The sequence below is a fragment of the Carettochelys insculpta genome, chromosome 10, assembly GCF_033958435.1.
Source record: "Carettochelys insculpta isolate YL-2023 chromosome 10, ASM3395843v1, whole genome shotgun sequence".
NCBI lineage: Eukaryota > Metazoa > Chordata > Testudines > Carettochelyidae > Carettochelys > Carettochelys insculpta.
In genome coordinates, this window is record NC_134146.1 from 38,786,091 (window position 1) to 38,811,611 (window position 25,521).

Genomic DNA, 25,521 nt, shown 5'->3' on the forward strand with positions numbered 1-25,521 from the left:
CAGCCAGTAAAACTAGTCTTCGGGATAGTAAGGTTGTAAAACTACTTCTGTGACCAACTCAGTTAAAATAATAACTCAGGGTTTGACTTAGCTGAAGATAATAAACCTCTCTCTGGCTACGTCTACACTAGCACACTATGTCGAAGTAGCCTATTTCGAAGTAAGAACATCGAAATAGGCTACTTTGACGCTTATCGTCTCCACGTCCTCCAGGGCTGGTGCCATCGATGTTCAACGTCGAAGTAGCGATGGAGAACGTCGAAAGGAGCCGCCCCGGAAGGAAATGCAGAGCGTCCACACACACAAGTGCTCTCCGTCGAAATAAGGGGCTAGCAAAGCCCCAAGCCGCTCCCTTAAAGGGCCCCTCCCAGACAAACTCGGCCTGCACAGCATGAGATCCACAGAGCCGACAACCGGTTGTAGACCCCGTGCACTCAGCATGGACCCCCCAGCTGCAGTAGCAGCAGCAGCAGCAGCAGCCAGAAGCCCTGGGCTAAGGGCTGCTGCATGCGGTGACCATAGAGCCCTGCAGGGGCTGGACAAAGCGTCTCTCAATCCCTCAACTGATGGCCGCCATGGAGGACCCCGCTATTTCGATATAGCGGGACACGGATCATCTACACACACCCTACTTTGACATTGAACGTCGAAGTAGGACGCTATTCCCATCTTCAGATGGGCATAGCAATTTCGATGTCTCACCGCCTAACGTCTATTTCAACGTCGAAATAGCTCATGGCAAGTGTAGATGCGACGCGTGCTATTTCGATGTTGTGCTGGCTACTTCGAAGTAGCCGGCTAGTGTAGATGCACCCTCTATGATTTATTGCAAAGCTGTTTAATGTGACTTTTCTTCTTCACCGTAAGACAACAATCAAGTACATATTTGGGGTAAACCAGTGTTTAATTACTTAGAGGAGGAAAATTATTTTGTGAAGACAGACTTCTCAGCAAAGAGTCATCTATAGGAGAGACAATCGTTAGAAAACAAATAGAGGTTGTACCTTCCTCATCCAGCACCCTTGGGACCTGAGCGGTCCTGAACAAGGGCATTTGCTGGATGAGGGGAGGTCAGGGAGGCAGGCTGCCTGGAGCTGGGGAGGAGGGGAAATCCTGCAGGGCTCCCCTGCAGGGCTGCTGTGGATCCCTGGCCATGGTTGGAGTCACTGTGGTTGTGGAGCTGTTGATGAGACTCTGCCCCAGGTTAGTCACTGGGGCTGCTGGTGAGGCACAGTGGGGCTCCCCAACCCCACTGGGCTACTGGTAGTTGGGGTCCCCAACCTGGCTCCCTGGCTTGGGGCTGCCCCAGCACTCCCCAGAGCAGGCAGCCAGCAAGGTTTGCTGCCACCAGCACCCACTTCCTCCATGGCACCCCACACAGCTGGAGCTCTCTGTTCTGGGTGCTCCTTGGTGCAGTAACATCGACTGTCCTGCTGGATGAGAGAATGCTGGCCGAGAGAGGCTGAACTTGTATTGGCACATACTCAAGAGCACAAATGCCATGTAAAGGAAAGAAAGAGACAGATACTCAAGGCCTATGTTTCAATGTGAACTTTTAGGCTGCGTCTACACGTGCACGCTACTTCGAAGTAGCGGCAGTAACTTTGAAATAGCGCCCGTCACGTCTACACGTGTTGGGCGCTATTTCGAAGTTGAAATCGACGTTAGGCGGCGAGACGTCGAAGTCGCTAACCCCATGAGCGGATGGGAATAGCGCCCTACTTCGACGTTCAACATCGAAGTAGGGACGTGTAGACGATCCGCGTCCCGCAACATCGAAATAGCGGGGTCCTCCATGGCGGCCATCAGCTGGGGGGTTGAGAGATACTCTCTCTCCAGCCCTTGCGGGGCTCTGTGGTCACCGTGGGCAGCAGCCCTTAGCCCAGGGCTTCTGGCTGCTGCTGCTGCAGCTGGGGGTCCGTGCTGCATATACAGGGTCTGCAACTAGTTGTTGGCTCTGTGTATCTTGCACTGTTTAATGAAAGTGTGTCTGGGAGGGGCCCTTTAAGGGAGCGGCTTGCTGTTGAGTCCGCCCCGTGACCCTGTCTGCAGCTGTGCCTGGCTCCCTTATTTCGATGTGTGCTACTTTGCCGTGTAGACGTTCCCTCGCTATGCCTATTTCGATGTTGGGCTGAGCAACGTCGAAGTTGAACATCGACGTTGCCAGCCCTGGAGGACGTGTAGACGTTATTCATCGAAATAGTCTATTTCGATGTCGCAACATCGAAATAAGCTATTTCGAAGTTCGGTGCACGTGTAGACGTAGCCTTAATGTTGTATCCATGTAGGCACTAATGATACTGCAAGGTGTGACACTGAGCAGGTCTCTGGGTGCACAGGTGAGAGAGTTTGGGGCAAAGGTGGTGTCTCTTTGATCTCTGGTCAAAAGTAGGGACGCAGGCAGAGACAGATGCATCCTGGAGATGATTGCCTGGCTCCAAAGGTGATGTTGCCAGGAGGCCTTTGGCTTCCTTGACCACTGCATGCTCTTTCAAGGAGGAGGACTGCTCAGCAGAGATGGGGGTCCACCTATCAAGGAAGGGGAAAAGAGTATTTGGATGTTGATTGGCTGACCTAGTGAGGAGGGTTTTAAAGTAGGTTTGACAAGGGCCAGGTGACCAAAGTGCACTGGTAACTGAAAAACGTGGAGACATGGGAGGTGGGTCAAAAACTGGGGGGAGGCGACTGCAATAGCAGAAGTAAAGGAGAAATGGGGCAAAATCAAATCACTATCTTAGCTGTTTGTATACAAATGCAAGAAGCATGGGGATTAAGCAGGAAGAACTTGAAATGCTTGTAAATAAACACAACTATGACAAAGATGGTGTTACAGAGACTTTGTCGAATGATACACATAATTGGAATATTGATACAGAAGGGTACAGCTTGCTCAGGAAGTATAGGTAGGGGGAAAAGGGAGGAGGTATTGCTTTTATATATTAAACTATGGTAACCTCAACTCACCATATATATACACTTGGACTGAGGTTGAGATGGCTATAGGAAACAGATGTATTGAGAATCTCTGGGTAAAAATAAGAGAGAGGTCATGGAAGGGGTCTATTCCAGACCACCTAACCAGGAAGAAGGGGTGGATGAGGCTTTAAAAAAAAACTAACAAAATCATCCAAAGAACAGGACTTGGTGGTGATGGGAGACTTCAGTTATCTAGACATCTGTTGGGAAACTAACACAGCAGGGCACAGATTATCCAACAAGTTTCTGTAAATGTAGTGGAGACAATTATTTATTTCACAGTGCAGAGAAAGCTAGTGGGGGAAGGCAGTTCTAGATTTGATTTTAAAAAATGAGGAGGAACCAGTTCAGAATTTGAAAGGAGAAGGCAGCTTGGGTGAAAGAGAATATGAAATGATAGTCTCAGAGGGGTAGTGAGTTTAGTCAGTTACTTCACAAATAATAAGCACCTTAGAGACTAACACATTTATTAGGTTGTGAGCATTCATGGGTAAAAGATGAACGGAGTAGAAAAATAGAATCCATGGTTCATATAGCAGGGAGGGATGGGGGGCAGGGGGGAAAACGTGGTACCTGCCACTAGTGGGACCCATTGATGAAGCAAATTAAGTAGGCTTTGTCCCATTCCTGTGAAAATCAAAGCATGGGGAAAATGCCCTTACAGAGCATAAGATAGTTAAATTCTCCGTTCCAGCCCAAGTTAAATGTATCAGATTTGTAAATTAATTCCAATTCAGATGTCTCCCTCTGTAATCTTGTGATAAAATTCTTTTTTGGAAGAATGGATACTTTTAAATCCATTCTTGAATGTCCAGAGAGGTTAAAGTATTCCCTTATTAATTATGTGTATTCCAATTCCTTATGTTGTATTTCTGTCCATTCATCCTTTAGCACAGAGACTGTCCAATTTGTCCAATGAACATGGCAGACGGGCAGTACTGAGACATGATGGCATATATCACATGTGCTGATTTATGAGCCCCTGATGATGTGGCTGATGTGGATAGGTTCAGTGATGATGTTGCTTGTATAGACAGATTTGGCAATGGGGTTTGTTGCAGGGATAGGTTCCTGGGATAGTGTTTCTATGGTGTGGTATGTGGCTGCTGGTGTGTCTTTTCTTGAGGTTGGGCAGCTGTCTGTAGGAGAGGACTGGACCCAAGGCCTGTGAGAGTGATGCATGTTCCAGTATAGGTTGTAGATTGTGAGTGATGCACTGGAGGGCTTTAAGCTGACAGCTATAGATGATGAAAAGTGGTGTTCTGTTATTTTCCTTTTATGGACCTATCATGAAGTCCCTGGCTTCTGTGTACTCATCTGACCCTGTCAATCTGTTTCTTTACTTCCCCAGGTGGATAATTGTTTTACAAATGCTTGATAAAGATGGTTGTTCACTCTGTTGGTGGGATTGGAACAGATACAGTTGTATCTTTAGGGATTGGCTGTAGACAATGCATCATGTGGTATGCTTTGGATAGAAGCTGGAGGCATGTAGGTAAAAATAGTCAGTCAGTGGGTTTCTGTTATAGAGTGATGTTTGTCACCATCATTGATTTGTACTGTTGTGTCAGGCAACGATCTCATGTGTGGAATGGTCCAGGCTGAAGGTGATGGTGGAGTGGAAATTATTGAAATGCCTGTAGAGTTCTTCATGGGTCTTCTTACCATGGGTCCATATGATGAAGATGTCATCAGTGTAGTGTAAGGAGAGCAGGGGTGCCAGGAGATAGGATGTGAGGAAACGTTGTTCTATGTCAGCCATAAAAATGTTGACATATTATGGAGCCATATAGGGGTCCATGGCAATGCTGCAGACTTGGAGGTATAAATTGTCTCCAAATCTGAAATAGTTGTGGGAGAGGAAAAAGTCACATAGCTCAGCCACCAGATGTGCCTTGAGATAATTGGGGATAGTGTTTCTGACAGCTTGCAGTTCATTCTAATGTGGAATATTGGTGTAAAGAGTTTCTACATCCATGAGTCAACAGAGCATGATAATTCTGCTGTAAGGGTGCCAGTGCCAGAAATGATAGGACGTGTGGGATTTCCAGGTTAATGATCTTGGGTGGCAGATAGGATACTCTTGGTCAGGGATTTGGCATGTCTGTGTGGTTTTGGTCCTGTGCTGAAGCAGGGAGTTTCTTAACCTGATGATTTCTTTTGGTTTTGTTGAATGGGATCAGAGGAAAAAGGCCAATAGAATGTGGTGCTGATGAGTTGCCCTGCAGCTTCCTCCTGTTCATAATCTGACCGAATCATGATTACTACAGCACTGACTTTGTCTGCCTTTTTGATTTTAATGTCAGAGTGTTTTTTGAGGCTGTGGATGATATTGCATTATGCACAGAAGAGGTTCCGTGTCACATGACGATGTTCGTTCACAGTGTCAGCCTGTGCATATTTGCAGAAGTGTGGAAGTCCAGACTGTCTTTGTCACCCTCAGGAGAAGTCCCTGTATAATATTTCTTCTTGTGTTGGTAGGAGGGATCTTGTGTGTCAGTGCGATGTTCATTGGTGTGTTGGAAGTCCTTCAGATGGAGATAACAAAAATAGGCTTCCAGGTCATCACAGAACTGTATTGTGTGTGGGCGTGGGGGGAAAGAGAGAGAGTCCCGAGATAGGACAGACTCTTTTGCTGGGCTAAGTCCCTAGTAGGAAAGATTAACAATGTTTCTGGTGAGTTGAAGTTACCATAATTGTAGTTCCCTGGGGCGTGTAGGAGTTTAGATAGTTTGTTGCCATTTTTCTTCTGTAGGGAGGTAAAGTGCGCATTGTGAATAGCTTGTCTTGTGTTTGTAAAGTCCTGCCCTGTGACAATCTGTTTGGAAACTTGGTTATTTATGAGAGTTTCTAGTCTGGAGTTTTCGTTCTTCATTTTCTCCTGTTTTGTTACGTAGGATGCTGATTAGGTGGTTTCTCAGTTTCTTTGTGTGTCTGTGACACAATCTCTCACCCTAATTTGTGTAGTATGTTGATTGTAATGGATTTTTCACTCTCATTTCAATGGGTATGCTATTCATCCAGTTTCACTTGTGTGACAAGCCAGTCCTCTCCTACAGACATCTACCCAACCTCAATAAAATATTCACCATACCAGAGAAACACTAACCCAGGAACCTATTCCTGTAACAAATTCCATTGCCAACTCTGTTTACATATCTGTACTAGAGACACCATCAAAGGACCTAATCACATCAGCCACACCACTTGGGAAAGAATAATCAGTTGCACACATGCAAGATGGGAAGTGGCTTTCTAGGAAGGAGTACTGCATAAAGGGACCTATGGGTCCTAGTGGACCACAAGCTAAATATGAGTCACTGATGTGACACTACTGCGAAAAAAGCAAACACCATTCTGGTATGTCTGAATAGGAGTGTTGGAAGCAAGACATGAGATGTAATTCTTCTGCTCTACTGTGTCCTGATTGGACCTCACCTGGAGTAATGTGTCCAATTCTGGATACCACATTTCAGGAAAGGTGTGGAGAAATTGGAGAAGGCCCAGAGAAGAGCAACAAAAATTATTAAAGTACTAGAAAACATGACTTGTGAGGGATGATTGAAAAAATTTGGTTTATTTGGTTTGAAAAAGAGAAAACTAAAAAGGGACCTGATAACAGCTTTCAAGTATCTAAAAGGGGGGTCACAAGAAGAAGGAAGAAAAATACTCTCTTCAACCTCTGATGCTAAAACAAGAAACAATGAATTTAAATTGAAGCAAGGAAAGCTTAGCTTGGACATTAGGAAAAACTTACTGTCGGAGTGGTTAAGTACTAGAATACATTGCCTAGAGAAGTTGTGGATTCTTCATAATTGGAGATATTTAAGAGCACATTAGAAAAACATGCCAGAGATGATCTAAATGGTGCTCAGCCCTGCCATGAGGGCAGAGGACTGGACTCAGTGACCTCTCAAGGTTCCTCCCACTTCTAGTATTCTATGTACAATTTTGCAAAAGCTAAACATGCGTGACAATGATATACCAGCCCTGAAAGAATTGTTCTCTCCTAACAAGGAACAAGGAACTTTACTAAAGTTAGGAAAACAACATTGTTCCTCAAACTACTCTCTGTTTCACTGTACAGCATTTTTAATTTTTGCCTGCCTGATTTCCTGCTACATTACAAGTTTCTAGAAAATACAGTGGAGATTCTCATTGTAACAGGATATTCACTGGCTCATTAAACAGGACTGCCTATTCCTGGTTCAGCATAGAATGAGATAATTCTGAGGGATGTAATCCAGAGAGACTAATGTGAAATATAGTGCAAAAAACATGTGATGAACAGCAGGTGTTTGCAAGATTATATAAAGCAGATGTTTGCTTAATTTTAGTAGGACTGGGGAGAGATGTCAGACTTATAGTGGGGGTTTTCACCATGGGAACTGGGGGAATACCCCAAAATAGTCTGAGGAAAAGGTCCAGAAGGAGGCCTAGGGACTGACGGGAAAAGAACAGAGAACTCTAAGCAAGGTGAAGAATGTGAAGGAAAAGGCCAGGGGTAGCTCAGGAGTGTGAGCTTGAGAAGTGGTGGTGGGTGGCAACTGTGCTTGCATAACCCACTGGTTGTTTACAGGTTCCCCTTGGTACCTGATCCAGGAATAAGAAGAGTCTATTGTACATGTGTCCTCACCCAGCTCTTGAGGTTCCCCGTTTGTGCTGGCCAAAACAGAAGCTGCCAGAGTTGTTTAGTGGTCTTCTGGTGGCATTTCCAGTAAGCGTGGGAAGAAGTCTCCTATTGCTCCCTTCCGGTGGCAGAGGCGGCTGGGGAAGAAACAAAGAAGACACTCCTTAGCTAAGGAGGGACAAGAGTCTGCTTAGTCCTGGGTCAGTGAGGCACAAGACTGTTAAGCCCAGAAAGTATGAACTGTTTTGTTTTGGCCTCTTTCTTTTGCTCTGGAGGACCAAATCACTAAAAAGCAGCCTACCTAACTGTTCTGCCCACAGGTGGGAGATTGCAAACTTTGCTGGGAATTTTGCAGATTTCATTAAAACCTAGGATGGATAAATTTTAGCACCTCTGTGGATTGGGAACTGGTGAGCAGGAAGGGTGATAATTAATCTGCAGTCTGTGTCAACTGTAAAATGTACTGGTAATGTACCACTCTATGGTCTTTATCCCGTTGTACCTTTGTGTTACTGATCTTTGCTTTTACAACAATGCAGTTATCTCATTGTCAAATCCTAGAGGAGACAAGCTATCTAGCTGAAGTAAGTAACAGAGAGGTGGTCCTGTTAGTCTGTATTCTAACCAAAAGCGGCAGCAGTCATGTATCACTTAATTTTGTTAGTCTTTAAAGTGCTACATGCCTGCTGGTTTGTTTAGCTGAAGTTAGTATCACATCCCCCACCCAAAGAATGGCCTTGCCTAGTTTTATTTCATGGTGAAACTGCAAGATATTCTCTTCACTAAGGCAGGGAACAGTAACTTGGGCTACGTCTACACTAGCCAAAAACTTCGAAATGGCCATGCAAATGGCCATTTCGAAGTTTACTAATGAAGCACTGAAATACATATTCAGCACCTCATTAGCATGCAGGTGGCCGCGGCACTTTGCAATTGACGTGGCTCGCCGCCGCACAGCTCGTCACTGCACAGCTCGTCCAGATGGGGCTCCTTTTCTAAAGGACCCCAGCTACTTTGAAGTCCCCTTATTCCTATGAGCAGCTGGGAATAAGAGGACTTCGAAGTTGCCAGGATCCTTTCGAAAAGGAGCCCCGTCTAGATGAGCGACACGGCATGCTAATGAGGTGCTGAATATGTATTTCAGCGCTTCATTAGTAAACTTCGAAATGGCCATTTGCATGGCCATTTCGAAGTTTTTGGCTAGTGTAGACACGGCCTTGGAGTCTGGTGAAAGAGCCTTGAAAGAAAGAAGTGGCTCCCTCGTTTCTGAAAGGTTTCCTTGCCAGTGGCAAATGCAGGAATACTTCTCTCACAGAAAACTGTCATAACAAAATGTAATTAAAAATATTCCTTAACCTCTGTTACATATCGTGCATCACAAGCCCTATAGAACTTAAAGAAGATTGTAATTCCTCTATTTGTTTTAACCTTCTTACAGCTTTTTGTGTGTGTTTTTTTTACATTTTTGGAGGATACAGATGTTTGGAGATTTTATGTTATGAGGAACTCTTGACTGGTTCTGCAACGTTCTGTCGTTAGAGGAGTAGAGGAAGGTATCACTGATTCTGTGTCTCATTTGTTCCTTATCACTTGCCAACTGTGAGGCAAGGTGAGTGAGCTAACTCTTTTATTGGACCAACTTGCGTTCATCAGAGAGACATGCTTCCCAGCTACACTGAGATCTTCTTTGGGTCTGGGTTAAAAGAACCAGACCCGAAGAAAAGCTCTGTGTAGCCTGCAAGCTTGCCTTTCAGGAACAGAAGTTGGTCTGATAAAAGCTGTTCTTTCCCCTTTCTCATCTCTCTGATATCTTAAGACCACCACAGCTGCAACACCACCGTAAACTTACGAACTATGGAAGAAGCCTGCTTGACACTACCAATATAAAGTAATTTCTGAACGTCTTCTCTCTTATTTTAGGATTTCAAAGCACTCTGGAAATGCTGGGCCAGCTCCTCAGGAAATGTAAAAACTAGACACACCAATTGCTGAAAGATGGCTGGTAAGTGGGGTGAGGGGAAAACATCCTTTGTGTTCTAATGCAAAGATCATGAGGAGACTGAGAAAGTGCCATAAACTTCTAATTAAAAGAGGTCAATGTAAAGTACAAGTCAGGCTCTTAAAAGAGGGTACATGTGGAACCCTGATTTTCTCTCTAATGTTCATCAGCTGAAGTCAATGGACTAACTGGTGTGTGTAACTAGTGTGAGCCAGGGGTTCACTGTCTGGCCCTCTGCATTCCCAGCCTTTGGCTGAATAGGTTTCATTTAAGTTACAGAAGTAACAGAAGAAAATGAGAGAGCTCTTCTAGAACCAGACTGAAATACTATCAGTATTGTCCCTTCTCTCAAGATTTCCCGAGCTGGGAAAATGTGCTTAAGGAACCAGATGAACAGTATCAAAGGCAAACAAATTGTGTAGATTTTTATCCAGCTAGGATCTCTTCTCTCTCCAGTTGCTTTAAAGATGCACTGAACATTGCAACTTCCATGTGACCAGGGGCAAGTGCTGTTCCTAAGTACACTTTTATTTAATGTGAAAATGTATATCGAGAAACTGATGCTCATTTAGAGATCAGTGCACCATCTTTTATATATGAATTTCTTTGCCTATACCAGACCTGAAGGGTGTGGAAGATATCAATATGCTATAATACTATTTGTTCATTTCTTTGTGTTTGTGTTGGTATGGTTACAAAGGAGATAATCCAACAAAAACATACAGCACATAGACTGGCAGGGAGACTAGTAATTTCAGATCACTCCATTCATAGGAAGAATGCAGTTGCTATTCCCTTTGAAGCTTGTCTCAGGACCAGGCTGAGACTCCCTTCCCGCTTCTCCCTTGTCCCCAGCTGGTGCAGGGGAAGAGGAAATTTAGTCAGGAAAAGGGAAACAAAGAACTTTGTAGTAACAAGGAGGAGACAGAGTAAGGTGACCATATTTCCCTAGGCCAAATACAGAACACCTGGGGTTGGGGTCAGCTCCCCGACTCCAGCTGCCAAGCAAGTGCAGCTCCCTGGCTTCCCCATGCCACGAGGTGCTGGAATGGGGCTGCCATCCCAGGACCTATAGAAGGGGATGGGGGGTTTTGCCAGCTGCCCCATGCCACCAGGCTCCCGGAATGCTGCAGAGATGCTCCCTGGATCCAGTGGTGGATGCCCTGTGGGGGCTGCTGCCCTGCGTTGGCGGTACGAGAGTGGAGAACAGTCCCTGGCTGTGGGGGGCGGCTGTGGCTCCCGGCTGCTCCATACATTTCTGGGCTCTGGGAATGGGGTTGTTGCCCCACAGGGAACCTCCCTGGCTGCCCCACAAAGAGGGGTGAGGGAAGCTGGCTGAGGTTCCAGTCCTGAAAGACGGGGAAGTTTGAACAAGCCAAAGCAAATGAATGGGTTGTTGTGATTAAAAACTTTTTCTGGTTAGGCTTCAGTACCAACTGTTGAGATTAATGATACTTTGAAAAAAGTAGTTTTATGTCACCGTGTCATAGCTCCCAGAGAGAAGAGCTGGAGGATTTGAACAGTTGGGCCTGCTGAGGAATCACACAGGCATCTGGATCCTAGTAGCTTGGTTTGAGAGTGAGATCGTGACAATTCCTCCAGAGGAAGGTGAAGGCAAGAGACCCTAGACCCTAGAGTGGATTAGAAGTGTCAAGTGTCTTGAACTGTGACACCAGATTGCCCTTCCTTTCCTCCAGAGGGATTCCTGACTCCACCATTCTATAACCCAGAATTTTGCCCACAGCTGGCAGCATCTGTTTTACTGGTGGTTCACATCCACATATGGCTTGTGGCACATAACAAATTGATTCTGCACATGGATGGAAAAATTAGGCTGTGGCCACACTTGGCCAAAACTTCGAAATGGCCATGCAAATGGCCATTTCGAAGATTACTAACGAGGCTCTGAATTGAATATTCAGCGCCTCATTAGCATTAGGACGCTTCCGGCCGTGGCACTCCGAAAGCGCTGCTTTCGAAAGCACGCGGCTCGGCGCGGCTACAAGGGGGTCCTTTTTGAAAGGACCCTGCACCTTTCGAAATCCCCTTGTCCCCTGAATCCCTAAGGGGATTTCGAAAGGTGTGGGGTCCTTTTGAAAAGGATCCCCGTGTAGCCGCACCGAGCTGCGTGCTTTCGAACGTGGCGCTTTCGAAGTGCCGTGGCCGGAAGCGTCCTAATGTTAATGAGGCGCTGAATATTCAGTTCAGCGCCTTGTTAGTAATCTTCGAAATGGCCGTTTGCATGGCAATTTTGAAGTTTTGGCCAAGTGTGGCTAGAGCCTTACAGGGAACACTGTAAGAACAGGTTTATCTCCAATACTGATATTCAGCGTCCTCTTTGCTTTTCTTGATGTCTTTCCATAACTTCCATTGGCGACTGTGGGGAGTTTTGCATGAAGAGCAAAAGCAGCAACATGGGCATGTGGGATTAGGATTGATCCTGCTGTTTTGGGGCTTTTACAACCCTGCATTCTTGGCTGCATCTTAATTCCAGGTGTACTCCCAAACCTACCTTTCCAGCACAGCAACAACACGAGCCGTGAATGCCACATCTTACCGCAACCAACGAGATTTGCAATGAGATTCTCCTATACTTTGGGCAACCCAGATTTTTTCAGCAGCATGAACCTTTTAAATATTTGACAATTAAAACAAACCAATCCTCCTTTCAGACTGAAATAGGAAGGGTTCACATAGCTTATGTTATAGTGAACTCAATTTTTCTCATTTCTTCCAAATTTTCTACTTCTGTAAAAGCACAACAGCATGGCAGAAGTGTGATTCGTGTGAATGTCAAATAGACCAGGACTAAATGTAATAAGGGGGAGCTCTAGAATCTTCTAAATCAGTGGTTCCCAAACATTTTGGCATCATGCCCCCTTTTGATTTTTGAGAAATCCTTATGCCCCCCCTTCTTTACCATCATCCAGTATCCCTTTAACAAAAGATTCAATTTGTAATTTAAAATAAACACAAAAACTTGATATGAAAATGTTATTTAAAATTAAGCACAAATAGTTTTTCTTGGTCCCTTGTGGGTGCCTGGTGCGGCCCCAGCCAGCTGCCAGAGCTGCCCATGCCAGCCTCCCACCCGCCTGAGATCTGCCCTGCTGGAGCTGCCCGCCCGAGCTGCCCAGCTGCCCACTGCCCAAGCCCCATACTGCCGGGACCAGCTGCCTGCCCACCAGCCACGCACCCCAGCCATGTGCCACCTGCCCAAGCCCTGCGCTGCTGGGGCTAGCTGCCTGCCTGCCAGCTCAAGCTGCCCTGTGCTGCCATGGCCAGACACCCACCTGCCAGCCTGAGCCCCTTGAGCCCTGCAAGTCACCCGCCTGAGCTCCCTCCCCTCTGACAAAGCCAGGCACCACTCGCCCCCGCTCTTACCCCATCCCCAGTCCCCTATCTAACCCCATCCTCCTCCTCCACCCCCTCCTCCTCCAACCCACCTTCAATCACCTTGCAGGAGGCAGCTAGCTCCATGTGGGTCTTCGATGGCTGCCTGGCTCTTACAGTGTCTGTGCCGAGTCATCCATGTAAAATGGCAGGGGCTGAGTCAGAAGGAAAGGCCGTCTCTTTCTTTGGGTGGGGAAAATGATGCGGGGGGGGGACGGCTGTCAAGTAGCATGTGCATACATAGGTTTCTGCCCAGTCTTTTTTAAGATGCAGTTGTAAGATCAGCCAAAAATATAAACTGTGACCTCTAAGGTTACAACAGGTACGTGAGTTGAAAAAGTGGTCAGTGTGTGTCACTTCATCTGTCACTGCTTGTCTAGGAGGTGTTTACTGAATTATTGGCTTAATGAATACCCCTCAGCAGAGGACTGGCCCAAGGTGTTATCATTGAATATTCCCAAGCTTTCAGCAGTCTTGAGGCAAACCCCTTAAGTGCATGAGACTGGTTTCAAAATAATGCATTTTGGGTTAATTCTCTCTGACTTCTGGTTTCTGTGCCCATAGGTTGCATTCTGCCCATGTTGCTAAGTTTTTCTCTGAAACCATAAAGGCTATAAACTAACTATTGTTCAGAAACGAAAGTTGAGCTGCACTGATCACCTAGCTCCAGAGCGTCAACAAAATAATTAATAGAGAAAGTTGCATAATAAAATCACAAGAGTTGTCACTCTTTGAGTAGCCCCCAGATGTGTAACTTGGTTTCACCTGAGGCACAATCCCCTCCTTGCTATACCCTGTTCCAGGAGACAGGGGCTGGTGGAAATTATGAGAACTTGCTGCTAGCCTGTGCCAGTGAGTGCACAGAATGGGGCCTAGACTTTTTCCCATTCAACATCTTGTCTTCCTGATCTCAGAAGGGAGTAAGTGGAATGTCTAGCCCTGCTTCCAATCCAACTCATGTTCTGGGTAGCCCACGTTGGGCTCTTATTCCATTGTACTGGGGACAATTCAAGTCACCATCAAGCCCCTAATAAATTAGTACAGGCTGAACCTCTCTAAACTGGGACTCTCTTGTCCAGCAACATCCATAATCCAACATGATTTCAGTTGGCTGGGTGACCACTTATTATGGGTGTGGCCAGGATTCCCATGGTCCCATAAAGTTTATTTAGAGACACCAATCCTCAATCCTGCCTCTCAGTGTTCTGTGCTGTTATTTAGCTGTAATTTACCTCTAAATGTCTTCTAAGAGCCCAGTAAGTGGTGAAAGTGTTTATAATGCTGCTAAGCAATATTGACCTCCCATGGTCCAGCAAATTCTCTCATCTGGCACCAGTCAGGTCCCCAGGGTGCTGGATTAGATAGGTTCAACCTGTAGTGGATAGTTTCTCCACTTTCTTCTTCAGGGTTTGAGGATCAGTTTTGCATAAAAATCCTGCCTTTCATGTCAGAGAGCTAATAACGGGCTTACTGAGGGGTGTGGTCAAAGAACCGGGCTAAGAGTCAGGAGCTCCCAAATTCTAATGGAGACTCTAAACGTAGCTCCCTCTGTGACTTTGGGGTCGTAACATAACTTTTCTTTACAAGTTTTCCCCTTTCAGAAGGAAAGGACTGTTACTAACCTCATGCACAGACAGACTGTAAAGAGATAATGTCTGCAAAGCACTACCGTTAACTTTGCTACCTACTTACTGATTGATACCTTGATGTGCCTCTGCCTTTAAAGAGCTAAACTGCATCTTATTTTTTCACAACATTTTCTATATACAGAGATGTACATATATAACTATACTTATACACATACTCACTATATCTGGTAAGCAGAGATACCTGTACCACTATTACTCATATCAACATAATCTACAGCAATCTTGAGACTTGTTTGGTAGGTTGCCACATCTGGCATCTCATTCTGGAGACTGCTGCATCAGCCCCCGATTCCTTTGCCTTCAGTTCAAATGTACATGATCAAGTTAATCCCTGTTGCAAATCCACTTGCCCTGCAAATCTCCTTTGCAGTCTTCTTTCTTATCTGTCTTAAGTAATTTTAATAACATACAATTCAGGGCAAGGTGAAAATTTATATAAGAAGCTTACTCAGACTTCCATGAAATCCAAACATATACTACAGTTTCAAAAGCCCGGGAGAGAAAAGTTCTTAGGTTTGTTGTCCTGGTCTCTTTGGGTTTAAATTTGACCGAGGGACTCTTACTGAATATAATCTTAATTAAACTCTACAGGTTGAACCTTTGTAATCCAGCACCCTTGGGACCTGACCAGTGTTGAGTGAGAAGATTTGCTGGACCATGGGAGATCAATATTGTCTAGCAGCATTACCAACACTTTTGCTGCTTATTGGGCTCTTACAAGACATTTAGAGGTAAACTGCAGCTAAATAACAGCACAGAACACTGACAGCCGGAACTGTTGGCTGTAAACAAACTTTATAGGACTACAGAAACTTGGCCACACCCATGATAAGTGGTCATCCAACTAACTAAAATCATGCCAGATTACAGATGTTGCTGGAGGAGAGAGTCCAGGACTAGAGAGAGGTTCAACCTGTAGTATTCTCCCTTTCTCACTCACACATCTACGTATGCAGATAGCATTGTCTCCAGATAGCCTTCATGGATTCTTAAATTGTCTTTGCTCTTTGCTGGGACCATGGATATTACTGTAACCCTGCAGACTTTCTAAAAAGGTAGGGGGAAAGAAGTCAGTATTTTGGTGTCCTATCTTTCTCCTGAGAGACTGTCTTCTTCCTTCCTGACACCTTTTCCTTAACTAGTGACAAGTCTTGGAGGCATAGCTGTGTTATGGTGTGTATTGGGTTGTTGGCACTGATAGATCTGGTTGTTGTCAAATTATCTGAGTTGGATCATTAGGGAGTTAGCCTGGCTGGTTTTGGTTGGTTCTAGCTTATAGTGTGGGATGGAATAAAGGGAAAAAGCAGCTCTCTGCGTTCAAGTGATCTGTTCCTAAACTTGGTGACTCCAAACAATATAACGTTAGTCTGTATCTGCAAAAAGAATTAGGATTCTAGTGGCACCTTAAAGACTAACAGATTTATTTGGGCATAAGAGTTTTTATAATAAGTAATAAAATAAACATTGGCATGGAGTACAACTGGTGAAGAAGGTTGTACCTACAAAAGCTTATGCCCAAATAAATCTGTTATCTTTTAAGGTGCCACAGGACTCCTCTTTGTTCTTTCACTGTCCTCTAAGTTTAGGTGCCTCCATTTCTGTCCATCTTGCCAGGTGCCTTCTGAATATCATGCCAAATTTGTAGAGCCACAGCAAAGGGAGCCACATTGTACTCTGATTGTGGCAATATCAAAAAAATGGTCACCTGCATTCTAGTTTTCAAATCTCTGGTCACCAGCAAGGCTCAGATAGACTAATCTGTAGAAGGCTTGAAACTGTCAGAGGTTGGAGGGTGGGTACTGATCTGAGGGAGAGATTATTTGATTAATCTGATTATTTTCAAAAGCAAAAAAAAAAAAAAAGAGATTGAAATAAACCAGCTCATACCGGTTCCTCCACTTCACTTCACTTCACTATTGATGGTGCACAATGCAGAAGCAACTCAATGTGGTTTTCAGATACCAGACTCAGCTTGTAGTGCTGGCAAGCAGAAAAAATCTTGTCTTGGCTTGTCAACAGAGGAAGCATTATAAAATCACTGATGCAGAATAAATTTGGACCATCTGGATTTAGTAGTTTACACAACCATTTCTTGACCCATAAGGAAGTCATACAAATGTGAGTGGAAGGGAGGCATTGACCTCAACTGAAAAAATATAAATTTACTGTACAGTGGAATGATGATGATTACACACCAGAGTACCTGAGAATTAGAGACTAATGAAGAGAGGAGGAAGGAGTATGTGACCCAGCTGAGTCTGGAAAGACTAGCCTTACAAGATAGAGTTCAAGATATTTAGGGAAGGTTTATGGGACAGGCGTTCCCCGCTGCAGGGTCCCTTGCCAGGGAGGCAGGGGGACCCTGGCAGCTGGGAGGCTACTGCAGCTGAGACATTTTTGCATAAATGCAGGATGCAAGACTTACCATGGAAATTTGGGACTGTCCTGCAGATTGTGGGACATCTGGCAACCCCACCTACAGAAGGTAGAGGGTTGCCTGAAGGAAGGATGGTCTCTGTAAGGGTAAAGCTCACCTTCATATGCAAAGGATCTTCCCTTAGTAGAAAGAGGGCCTTTAGCATGGTGAGAAGTTTTTGCCTGTGAGGGAGGGCTATTGTTGGCTGCTGCAGACCTTGTAAGGGTTAGCTCAAAGCAAACACTATTATCTTATTGCTACTTAAGACTAGCCTGCTGTGAAGCATTAATTGTATGTCTTGGTGGAGCCATATTGGCCCCAGGATACTAGAGAGACAAGGTGGATGAGGTAATATCTTTTCATATCTGCCCAGACCTGAGGAAAAAGTTCTATATAAACTCAAAAGCTTGTGTCTTTCTCCACCAGAAGATATCCAATAAAAGAAAGTACTGCATCCACCTTGTCTCTATAGAGCACTAATTTTTTCTTTTTCCTTTGATTTAGGGCTTGTCTGCACAGGAAAATTAGACTATAGCACTGCTAGTAGAATTCCTTCATGAGAAAACCTTATTCTGGAATAAAAGTGACTTTATTTCAGAGTAGGCATTCTGTCATATAGTTATACCAGATTAACTGTCTTGGAATAGTAATTCCACATTAAGCTATGCAATTTAATTTCTCCATACTTAAAATTTTCTCCATACTTAAATCTTAGCTTGACATAGCTACAAGGCACAGGGGTGTGAAAAATCCCACTCCTAATCTCTGTAGCTGTGTAGACCTAATCTTTGTTGTACATGCACATGTTGACAGAAGGATGCTTCTGTTTACCTACCTACTGTTGCCCTGGAAGATGGTGTTGTACAGCGATGGGTAAAAAGTCTTTCCGTCACTGTAGGCTGTGTCTAGGATTTGAGGTTATGCTGGCCTCACGAGGGTGCTGAAAACTGTTTCTGTACTTCCCATAGCATAGATATGGTCTTAGCTTGTAAAGGCCTCCCTTATCTGGAATGTCCACAGATAGTTACAGATTTGAGCTGATGCTTTGTGCTTTAAGTATATGTGGGACTGTGTTTTGAATTTGATGTCAGGGCTGTCTTCCATCATTCTGCTGCCGATGTGTAAGGCTGGAAAGAATCAAGGTCCCTCTGCAGTAGCTGTATAATCTCTATAATACTAACCATGGTAAAAAGTAGTAAATATTCACTGAATCTTCCAACAAAAATAGACCCATGAATATACACAAGGAGAAGACTCAGTGCATATAGGTAGTGTGCTCTTTTTTCTTGGATCCCCACACAAATTAAGAAGCTTTTATGCTCGTTGGTGACTTCCCTGTATAGTGTATGTACATTATTGTAGTAGCATCCACATGCCACATTCAAGACTAGAGCCCCAATATGTGCCTGATGGGCTAACCATCCAATGCCATGAGCCTGTAAAGCCCTTGTGTGTAGGTAGACTGGTGTGACTGCCTTGAACTGCACTGAAGTCAATAAGGATCAGCAACTGTGCAGCAGATCACGCATGCAAGAAGCTCTAGGATTGGTGCTTAAAAGTAACGCATGCCTAGTAAACGTAACTTTACACTGACCTGTGCCAATAACCACCTTATAAGTCTTATTATGCAAATTCCAGAGCACTGATAAGAGCAGGACATATAAGAGGATCTTGACACCTTGACTCAGCCTGCTCTTATTCTTCCTAGAGCTGCCTGCTGACAAGTCATCCCAGACTTTTGTTCAATATTAAAGTGAAAAAGGATGTTCTGGCTGACACCATTTGACTTCATTTCCCACATATGCCATTTTGCCCTCCTGTGTGAATTAATTTTAGCAAAACCTTTAGTGAATTAAACGGCTACATAAATGATCTATTGGCTCAAATCATGTTTAAAGTCTACTGTTCGGCTTGATTTATATCGCAAAGAGGCACTAGAGCAGGCCAATTATCCCCTCTTTTATTTGCCTTCTTCTGCATTAAGCCTTTGGCTACTAGAATTAAATTGAACAACACAATTAAGAGAATAGCTGTAGCAAACACATGAAGAAAAATATCATTCTCTGTTGACAGTATTATTCTTCATATTGCTAATCTTCTGCAGATCTCTGTCCTATTAGATTTGAAAGATGCATGTTTCCTTCTCAGGACGCTAAATGAATTGGAATGAGTAAATCACAGGCACAGTTACAGAAGGCAGAAAAGGGGAGCTGTGGTCACATAGAAAAGTAATGTGAGATTTTCCCAAATGGTTTGAACATGAAGTACAGCAGCAAAAAGAAGCTTCGTTGTATATGAGGCTATTCTGACTTGGAAACTACAGCAAGGAGGGCTGTAGCTATGCTTATCAATAAGGTTGAAGTCATCTGTAATGAGAAGTTCAAGTTACTGTTGATTTGTGGGTCAAACTCACAGCAGGGCTGAGTACATTCACGATCAGAACTGAATCATTTTCATACCCATAACCAAACTGGTTGTCCTTTGCTACCTTTTATTTAAGGGTCCCTAAGTGGTTGATGCATTAGGCTTGTTAGAGCCTCTTTCTGTGCATCTTCAAAGTTCAGAAGGAGAGTGTGCACTAGTGCAGGTTCCCTGCTCCAAACCTCAGAAACCCCTCGTCCCTTTGCTTTCCATTCCTATGTTAGTAATTGCAAAATTAAGGAAATTTCCACACAAAACTTTAAGTTGGAAAGCCAGGAATTGCAGAAGCCTTAAACAAGGCATCTCAGCTACCGATTTTGCCATTGTAAGTATCAGAGGGGTAGCCAAGTTAGTCTGTATCTGTATCTTCTTGTAAACAAGAAGAAGTCCTGTGGCACCTTTTAGACTAACAGATATTTTGGAGCATAAGCTTTCATGGCAAAGACCCGCTTCGTTAGATGCATGAGTGGAGATTCCATAGAAGGGTTTAATTAGATAGGCTCATGAAAAGGAGGGAGTCCCAGTCAAGAGAAGGGCCAGAGCTGACAAGGTCAGTTCAATCACGGAGCATGTGGCTTGACTGGGACTCCCTCCTTTTCATGAGCCTGTACATTTAAACCCTTCTCTGGAATCCTCACTCATGCAATTGATGAAGCAGGTCTTTGCCCACAAAAGCTTATTCTCTAAAATATCTGTTAGTCTGTAAGGCACCACAGGACTTCTTGGCCGCGTCTACACGTGCACGCTACTTCGAAGTAGCGGCGCCAACTTCAAAATAGCGCCCGTCATGGCTACACGTGTTGGGCACTATTTCGAAGTTGAAATCGACGTTAGGTGGCGAGACGTCGAAGTCGCTAACCCCATGAGGGGATGGGAATAGCGCCCTATTTCGAAGTTGAACATCGAAGTAGGGCACGTGTAGACGATCTGCATCCCGCACCATCGAAATAGCGGGGTCCGCCATGGCGGCCATCAGCTGAGGGGTTGAGAGATGCTCTCTCTCCAGCCCCTGCAGGGCTCTATGGTCATCGTGTGCAGCAGCCCTTAGCCCAGGGCTTCTGACTGCTGCTGCTGCAGCTGGGGATCCATGCTGCATGCACAGGGTCTGCAACCAGTTGTTGGCTCTGTGGATCTTGTGTTGTTTAGTGCAGCTGTGTCTGGGAGGGGCCCTTTAAGGGAGCGGCTTGCTGTTGAGTCTGCCCTGTGACCCTGTCTGCAGCTGTTCCTGGCACCCTTATTTCGATGTGTGCTACTTTGGCGTGTAGACGTTCCCTCGCAGCGCCTATTTCGACGTGGTGCTGCCCAACGTCGAAGTTGAACGTCGATGTTGCCAGCCCTGGAGGACGTGTAGACGATATTCATCGAAATAGACTATTTCGATGTAGCGTGCACGTGTAGACGTAGCCCTTAAGTCATACCACCTTACTCATACATAACCACTTGTTTTTCACTTTGATCAGTAGTGATTCCAAAAAAATTAGAATGCCTGAATCTTACTAGCAGAATGGTGTTACTGCCAGTTGTCCTCCTTTATCATCAGCATGAACACTAAAGACTCTTGGAAATAAAGAAATATTAATAAATCTTAGTTGAGTCTATCATCCCCAGCCCCTAGGGCATGTCTGCATAGCACAGTTATTTTAAAATAACAGCTGTTATTCTGAAATAAGTATCTTAGTGTCTACACACCACAACCTCTATTTTGAAATAATTTTGAAATAGTGGTTGGCTTATTTTGAAATAGGTAAACCTCTTTCTATGAGCAATAGTGCATATTCCAAAATAGATATCTCAAAATAGGTAGTATTAAAAAAGGGAACAGAGCCTATTTCGAAATAAGCCATAGTGTCTATAAGAGCTCTATTTCAAAATATGCTCTACGGCTGTGCTTACACTAGGATTGCACTTTTGAAAGAGGCATGCAAATGAGGGAATCAAAAATGGAAATGAGGTGCAGGTTGGCATATCTGGCACTTCATTTGCATACTCGTCTTTCAAAGGAGCTTCTTTCAAAAGAAGAAAAGCAGTGTAGATATGGTTCTTTTAAAAGTAAAGCTCGTCTTTGACAGAACCCTTCTTCCCTCCTAAAAGATGGCATCCAATTATGTAGGGAGGATTTGGATTCAGCTGTGAGAAGACAGGAATATGACAGGCTAGTGTCTCCCTGGGACAAAGCCACAGTAGTTGCAATGCGTAGTTCTAGAAGTGCAACTGTAACACACCGTTTCTAACCTAACTGTCCTGTTACTGATAGGGAGTAAGTGCACTTTCCAACGGATGTGCCTGGCACCTCAGACGCTATGTTAATTTTTCTTCTGGGCATAGTTTTTTAGGCTTATATGACACATGGGAAGAAGAGCTCCGTATTGTTTGGTAGCTGTAATATATAATTTTTTTAAATTGTTACTTGGAAACAACTTGTTTTCTGCAATACTGGCAATAGTTATGAAGCTTTACCATTAGTCTTTACTAGACTGTAGAGACATGTAATGCAGCTGGGTGTAGGCCTCCCGCTTCAACAGTTTATTAATCCTGATTACTCATAATGAGTGTCTGAGAAAATATGAGTGCAACTAACTTAGACCTGGGAAACTGAAAGCTAACGTACATTGAGGTCCAAATATTAATTTGCTTAATAGAAAAGAGTCCAGGAGGTCCTCTGACTGTAAATCTATGCTGATTTACACCAGCTGAGAATCTGACCCAAGACCTATAAATTGTTTTGATTAAATGAGAAACTGCCAATATCATTCCTGATCAACTTTCAGAGCAGTGTTTTGGATTTGGCAACACCAAAAGCCATTGGATCCCCCAGATGCAAAAGAAGTTGGTGTATTTCTCCTACCTACTGTCCTGATTACAGATCTGTGAACATTGTTGAGCACAAAGGTTACTGAACACACTTGGCTCATTTCAATTTGTATCTGTGCAGCATGTGAAATAATGTGTCTGGGAATGCTAAACCCAGTGTGGTAGTTTGGGCATGTAGCTAGAATTCAGGGCTTCTGGGTTCTTCTTCTATTTGTTTCATGGATGGCTAACCAAAGATCATTACATGAATCAGGGTCTGAAAGTTCTGGCATTAACCTCTCTGTGCTTCAGTTTACCTACCTCAAAGAGACTTTCAGGGAACTGACCATGACTCTCTCTTGCTGGCACAGCATCCTAACGGCAAAGCCACCTCATGGTGCAATACTTAGCACACCTGACAATATACCGGATTGAATAAAAAGTATTGACCCTAATGCAAACTGTAACTTTCTTGCTCAGCAGATATAAACTGTACAATTTAAATTGAAGGAGTGCAGTAGTCTGCCTGTGAGGCTAGTGACCCTGTCCTGCACTCTCTGTCTCATAGTCTCTCTCTGTATACACACCCATTGTTTTCTGTGGGAGTTGTTTCTTGCCGTTGAGTACAAGACTTGGCACCAGGTCAGGCAACAGTTACCTGGAAACTAGATGCTACCTGAGACTGTGGAATTCCCCATCCAAGGAGCTGAAGGAACAGCAGAGTTCACCAAAGTACAAAGGTGAACACCACCCCTGTGGGTGTCGATAGGATGGCTTTAGGTCTTAGAGGCAGCATGGCCTAGTTCTAGGAGCACTGGACTGCAACTCTGGAGATCTGGGTTCCACTTGTGGTTTTGGTGAGCCTAGGCAAGTCACTACTGCCCTCCTCTGTAAAGGTCTTTAATATGTACTCATGAAAATTGCTATATAGGAGTGAGTTAGTGGTCACATGCTGGTTTACATCAGCTAAGGATCTGGCCCAAAGATTTTGCATTATATTAATTGTTGCATTGACAACCTCCCCCCCCAGTATCAGATGCTTATCTTCCTGCATAATGAAGGTCTCAATGGGCTTGTCTACACTGGCAGAGTTTTTGTGTGTGGGGGGGGGGCGGGACAAACAAACCTTTTTTCTGGGAGAAAAACAAACTAACATGGAGCATTCACACTGCCGTGCACGAAAAGTTGAGATAAGAGGCTTTTTCCTCAAAATAATTACTCCAGCTCTGCAAATGACTCTCCTTCTCTGCCTTCCAGGTTGAAAACGAATGCGTATGAACAAAGCATGGCTATTATTGGCTTATGTGAAGGCTTCTTTTGCAGTGCTGTGGCTGTGAGCTGTGGCTGTAAATGAGAATGCTCCATTTCAGTATGTTTTCAGAGAGGTGGCTGTGTTAGTCTGTATTTTTGCAAAACAAAGCAAGCAGTCCTGTAGCACCTGAAAGACTAACAATTTTATTTATTAGCTTTCATGGGAAAGACCCACTTCTTCTGTTCCAGTATCTGAAGATGTGGGTCTTTCCCACGGAAGCTTATTACCTAATAAATAAAATTGTTAGTCTTTAAGGTGCTACAGGACTGACCATTTCACAATGCTGTGGTTGTGTGAACATGATTTTTTGACCTCACTTATTTTGACTTTGGGACTTTGAGAAAAGTATTGTTGAAAAAAACATGCGGTATAGACACAACCAAAGTTACTGAAGTGTGATACAGGTACCTTGGAGGGGAGTGATTAGCTATTAGTGGGAAGAATACAATTTATTTTAGCTTAAAATGTTTCTAGTCTGAAACATGCCCGTAAAAAAATATATTTTCAGATGCATTTCGCTCATGGCACTCAAAGATTTCTGTATCAAATATACTTCATTTGCACATAAGTTCTTTCCAACTTCCAGCTCTGCAGCCAGGCTTGGGTGTTTGAATCAAGCTGGAGTCCTTCCATTTCATTCATCATCACAATGATAAAGTGACAGCTGTGTAATTCCATTGTCTTCAGCTGACTGACAGTTAGTAAACTGCTGTGTTGGTGATGCATAAGAAGGAAGGGAATCCAACAGTGTTGGCTTTGCATGGCAAACAGATGAAAAAAATCAGAACTGTGAACACTTACTTTTCTCACTTCAGTCAGCAGATATGCAGTGGGAGAAGTCTGACTAGCAATAAGATGCCATTTTCCAATAGTCCTGTCTTAGGGTAAAATCACAGTAATTTTGCTCTTACGAAAAAGATGAGAGGAGAAGGGATGGGGGTGGGGCAGTGTGTGTGTCTCTTACAAAGGCTAGTACAAACAAGTGTTTTCCTCCATGTAGATTTAAATCAGGGTGGGGAACATTTTTTGGTTGGGGGCAGGAGGTTGGGAGGAGGGGGGAAGCACTGACCCATAGAATTTTCAACAAGCAAAAACAAGCAAATACTAAAACCAAAATTTCAGCTGCCCTGGCTCCTAACAAGCTTGCAGCAGGTCAGCTGGCCCTCAGGCTCCGGCCCAAGGGGGAGGGAGTCTCCCCCCCTCCCCCTGCAGCAGGGCTCCAGCCCCATGGGAGGAGGGGTTCTGAGGCTCTCTGGAGACTGATTGCAAGTAAGCCATGGGCCGTAGTTCCTCATGCCTGATTTAAATAGTCTCTGGGAAAGACCCAAACCTACAAGAATTGTGCTAGTACGTGAGAGCCAGAGTGACCCTAGAACAGAAGGCTTGAGTCTGATGATCCCAATGGCTTTAAAGTCTGTGAGCCTGAGTCATCTGTTGGATACAGTGCATTACTTCACACCAGAGAGTTGTGAATGCTAGTGTGCTCTAGCATGATGCACACTAGCTGGTCCTTGTGGACCCTGCTGGTGCATGTGACAAGTTCCCTAGTATGAATTAATGTAGTACATGTAGGACCTCTCTGGTCCAGGACTCTCTAGTCTGGCAACATCAGTGATCCTGCTGGAGATCCTTAGTGGGTGGGAATGGGGGACAGCTGGGAGGCCGGGACAGCTGGGAGTCCAACAGCATAGTGGCCAGTGGCCAGGAGGAGCATAGTGGCCAGGAGGAGCTGGGCTGGGGCATGGCCCTGGCTGGGAGCTGGGGCCAATGGTTGGTGTACAGTGAGGGCTCGTGGCCAAGGCCTGGGAGTGTGGCCAGGTCCCAGTGAGTGGGGCCCAGGAGCACAGCTGGGGCCAAGACCAGAAGAGAGCCCTGTGTCTGGGAAGCTGACAGTCCCACAGAATCTGGAGGCTCGCATCAGGGCAGCCGGCATGG

The 25,521-nt window shown here is 44.6% G+C and overlaps 1 long non-coding RNA gene across 1 annotated transcript in view; it reads left to right on the forward strand.

The window, feature by feature from the left end:
• The first annotated feature begins 9,525 nt into the window (after window positions 1-9,525).
• Window positions 9,526-25,521, forward strand: part of LOC142018497 (uncharacterized) — a 40,482-nt gene continuing 24,486 nt past the window's right edge. Inside the window, exon 1 of the long non-coding RNA XR_012646835.1 lies at window positions 9,526-9,608. This is a non-coding gene — a long non-coding RNA (uncharacterized LOC142018497). The remainder of the gene's footprint in view (window positions 9,609-25,521) is intronic.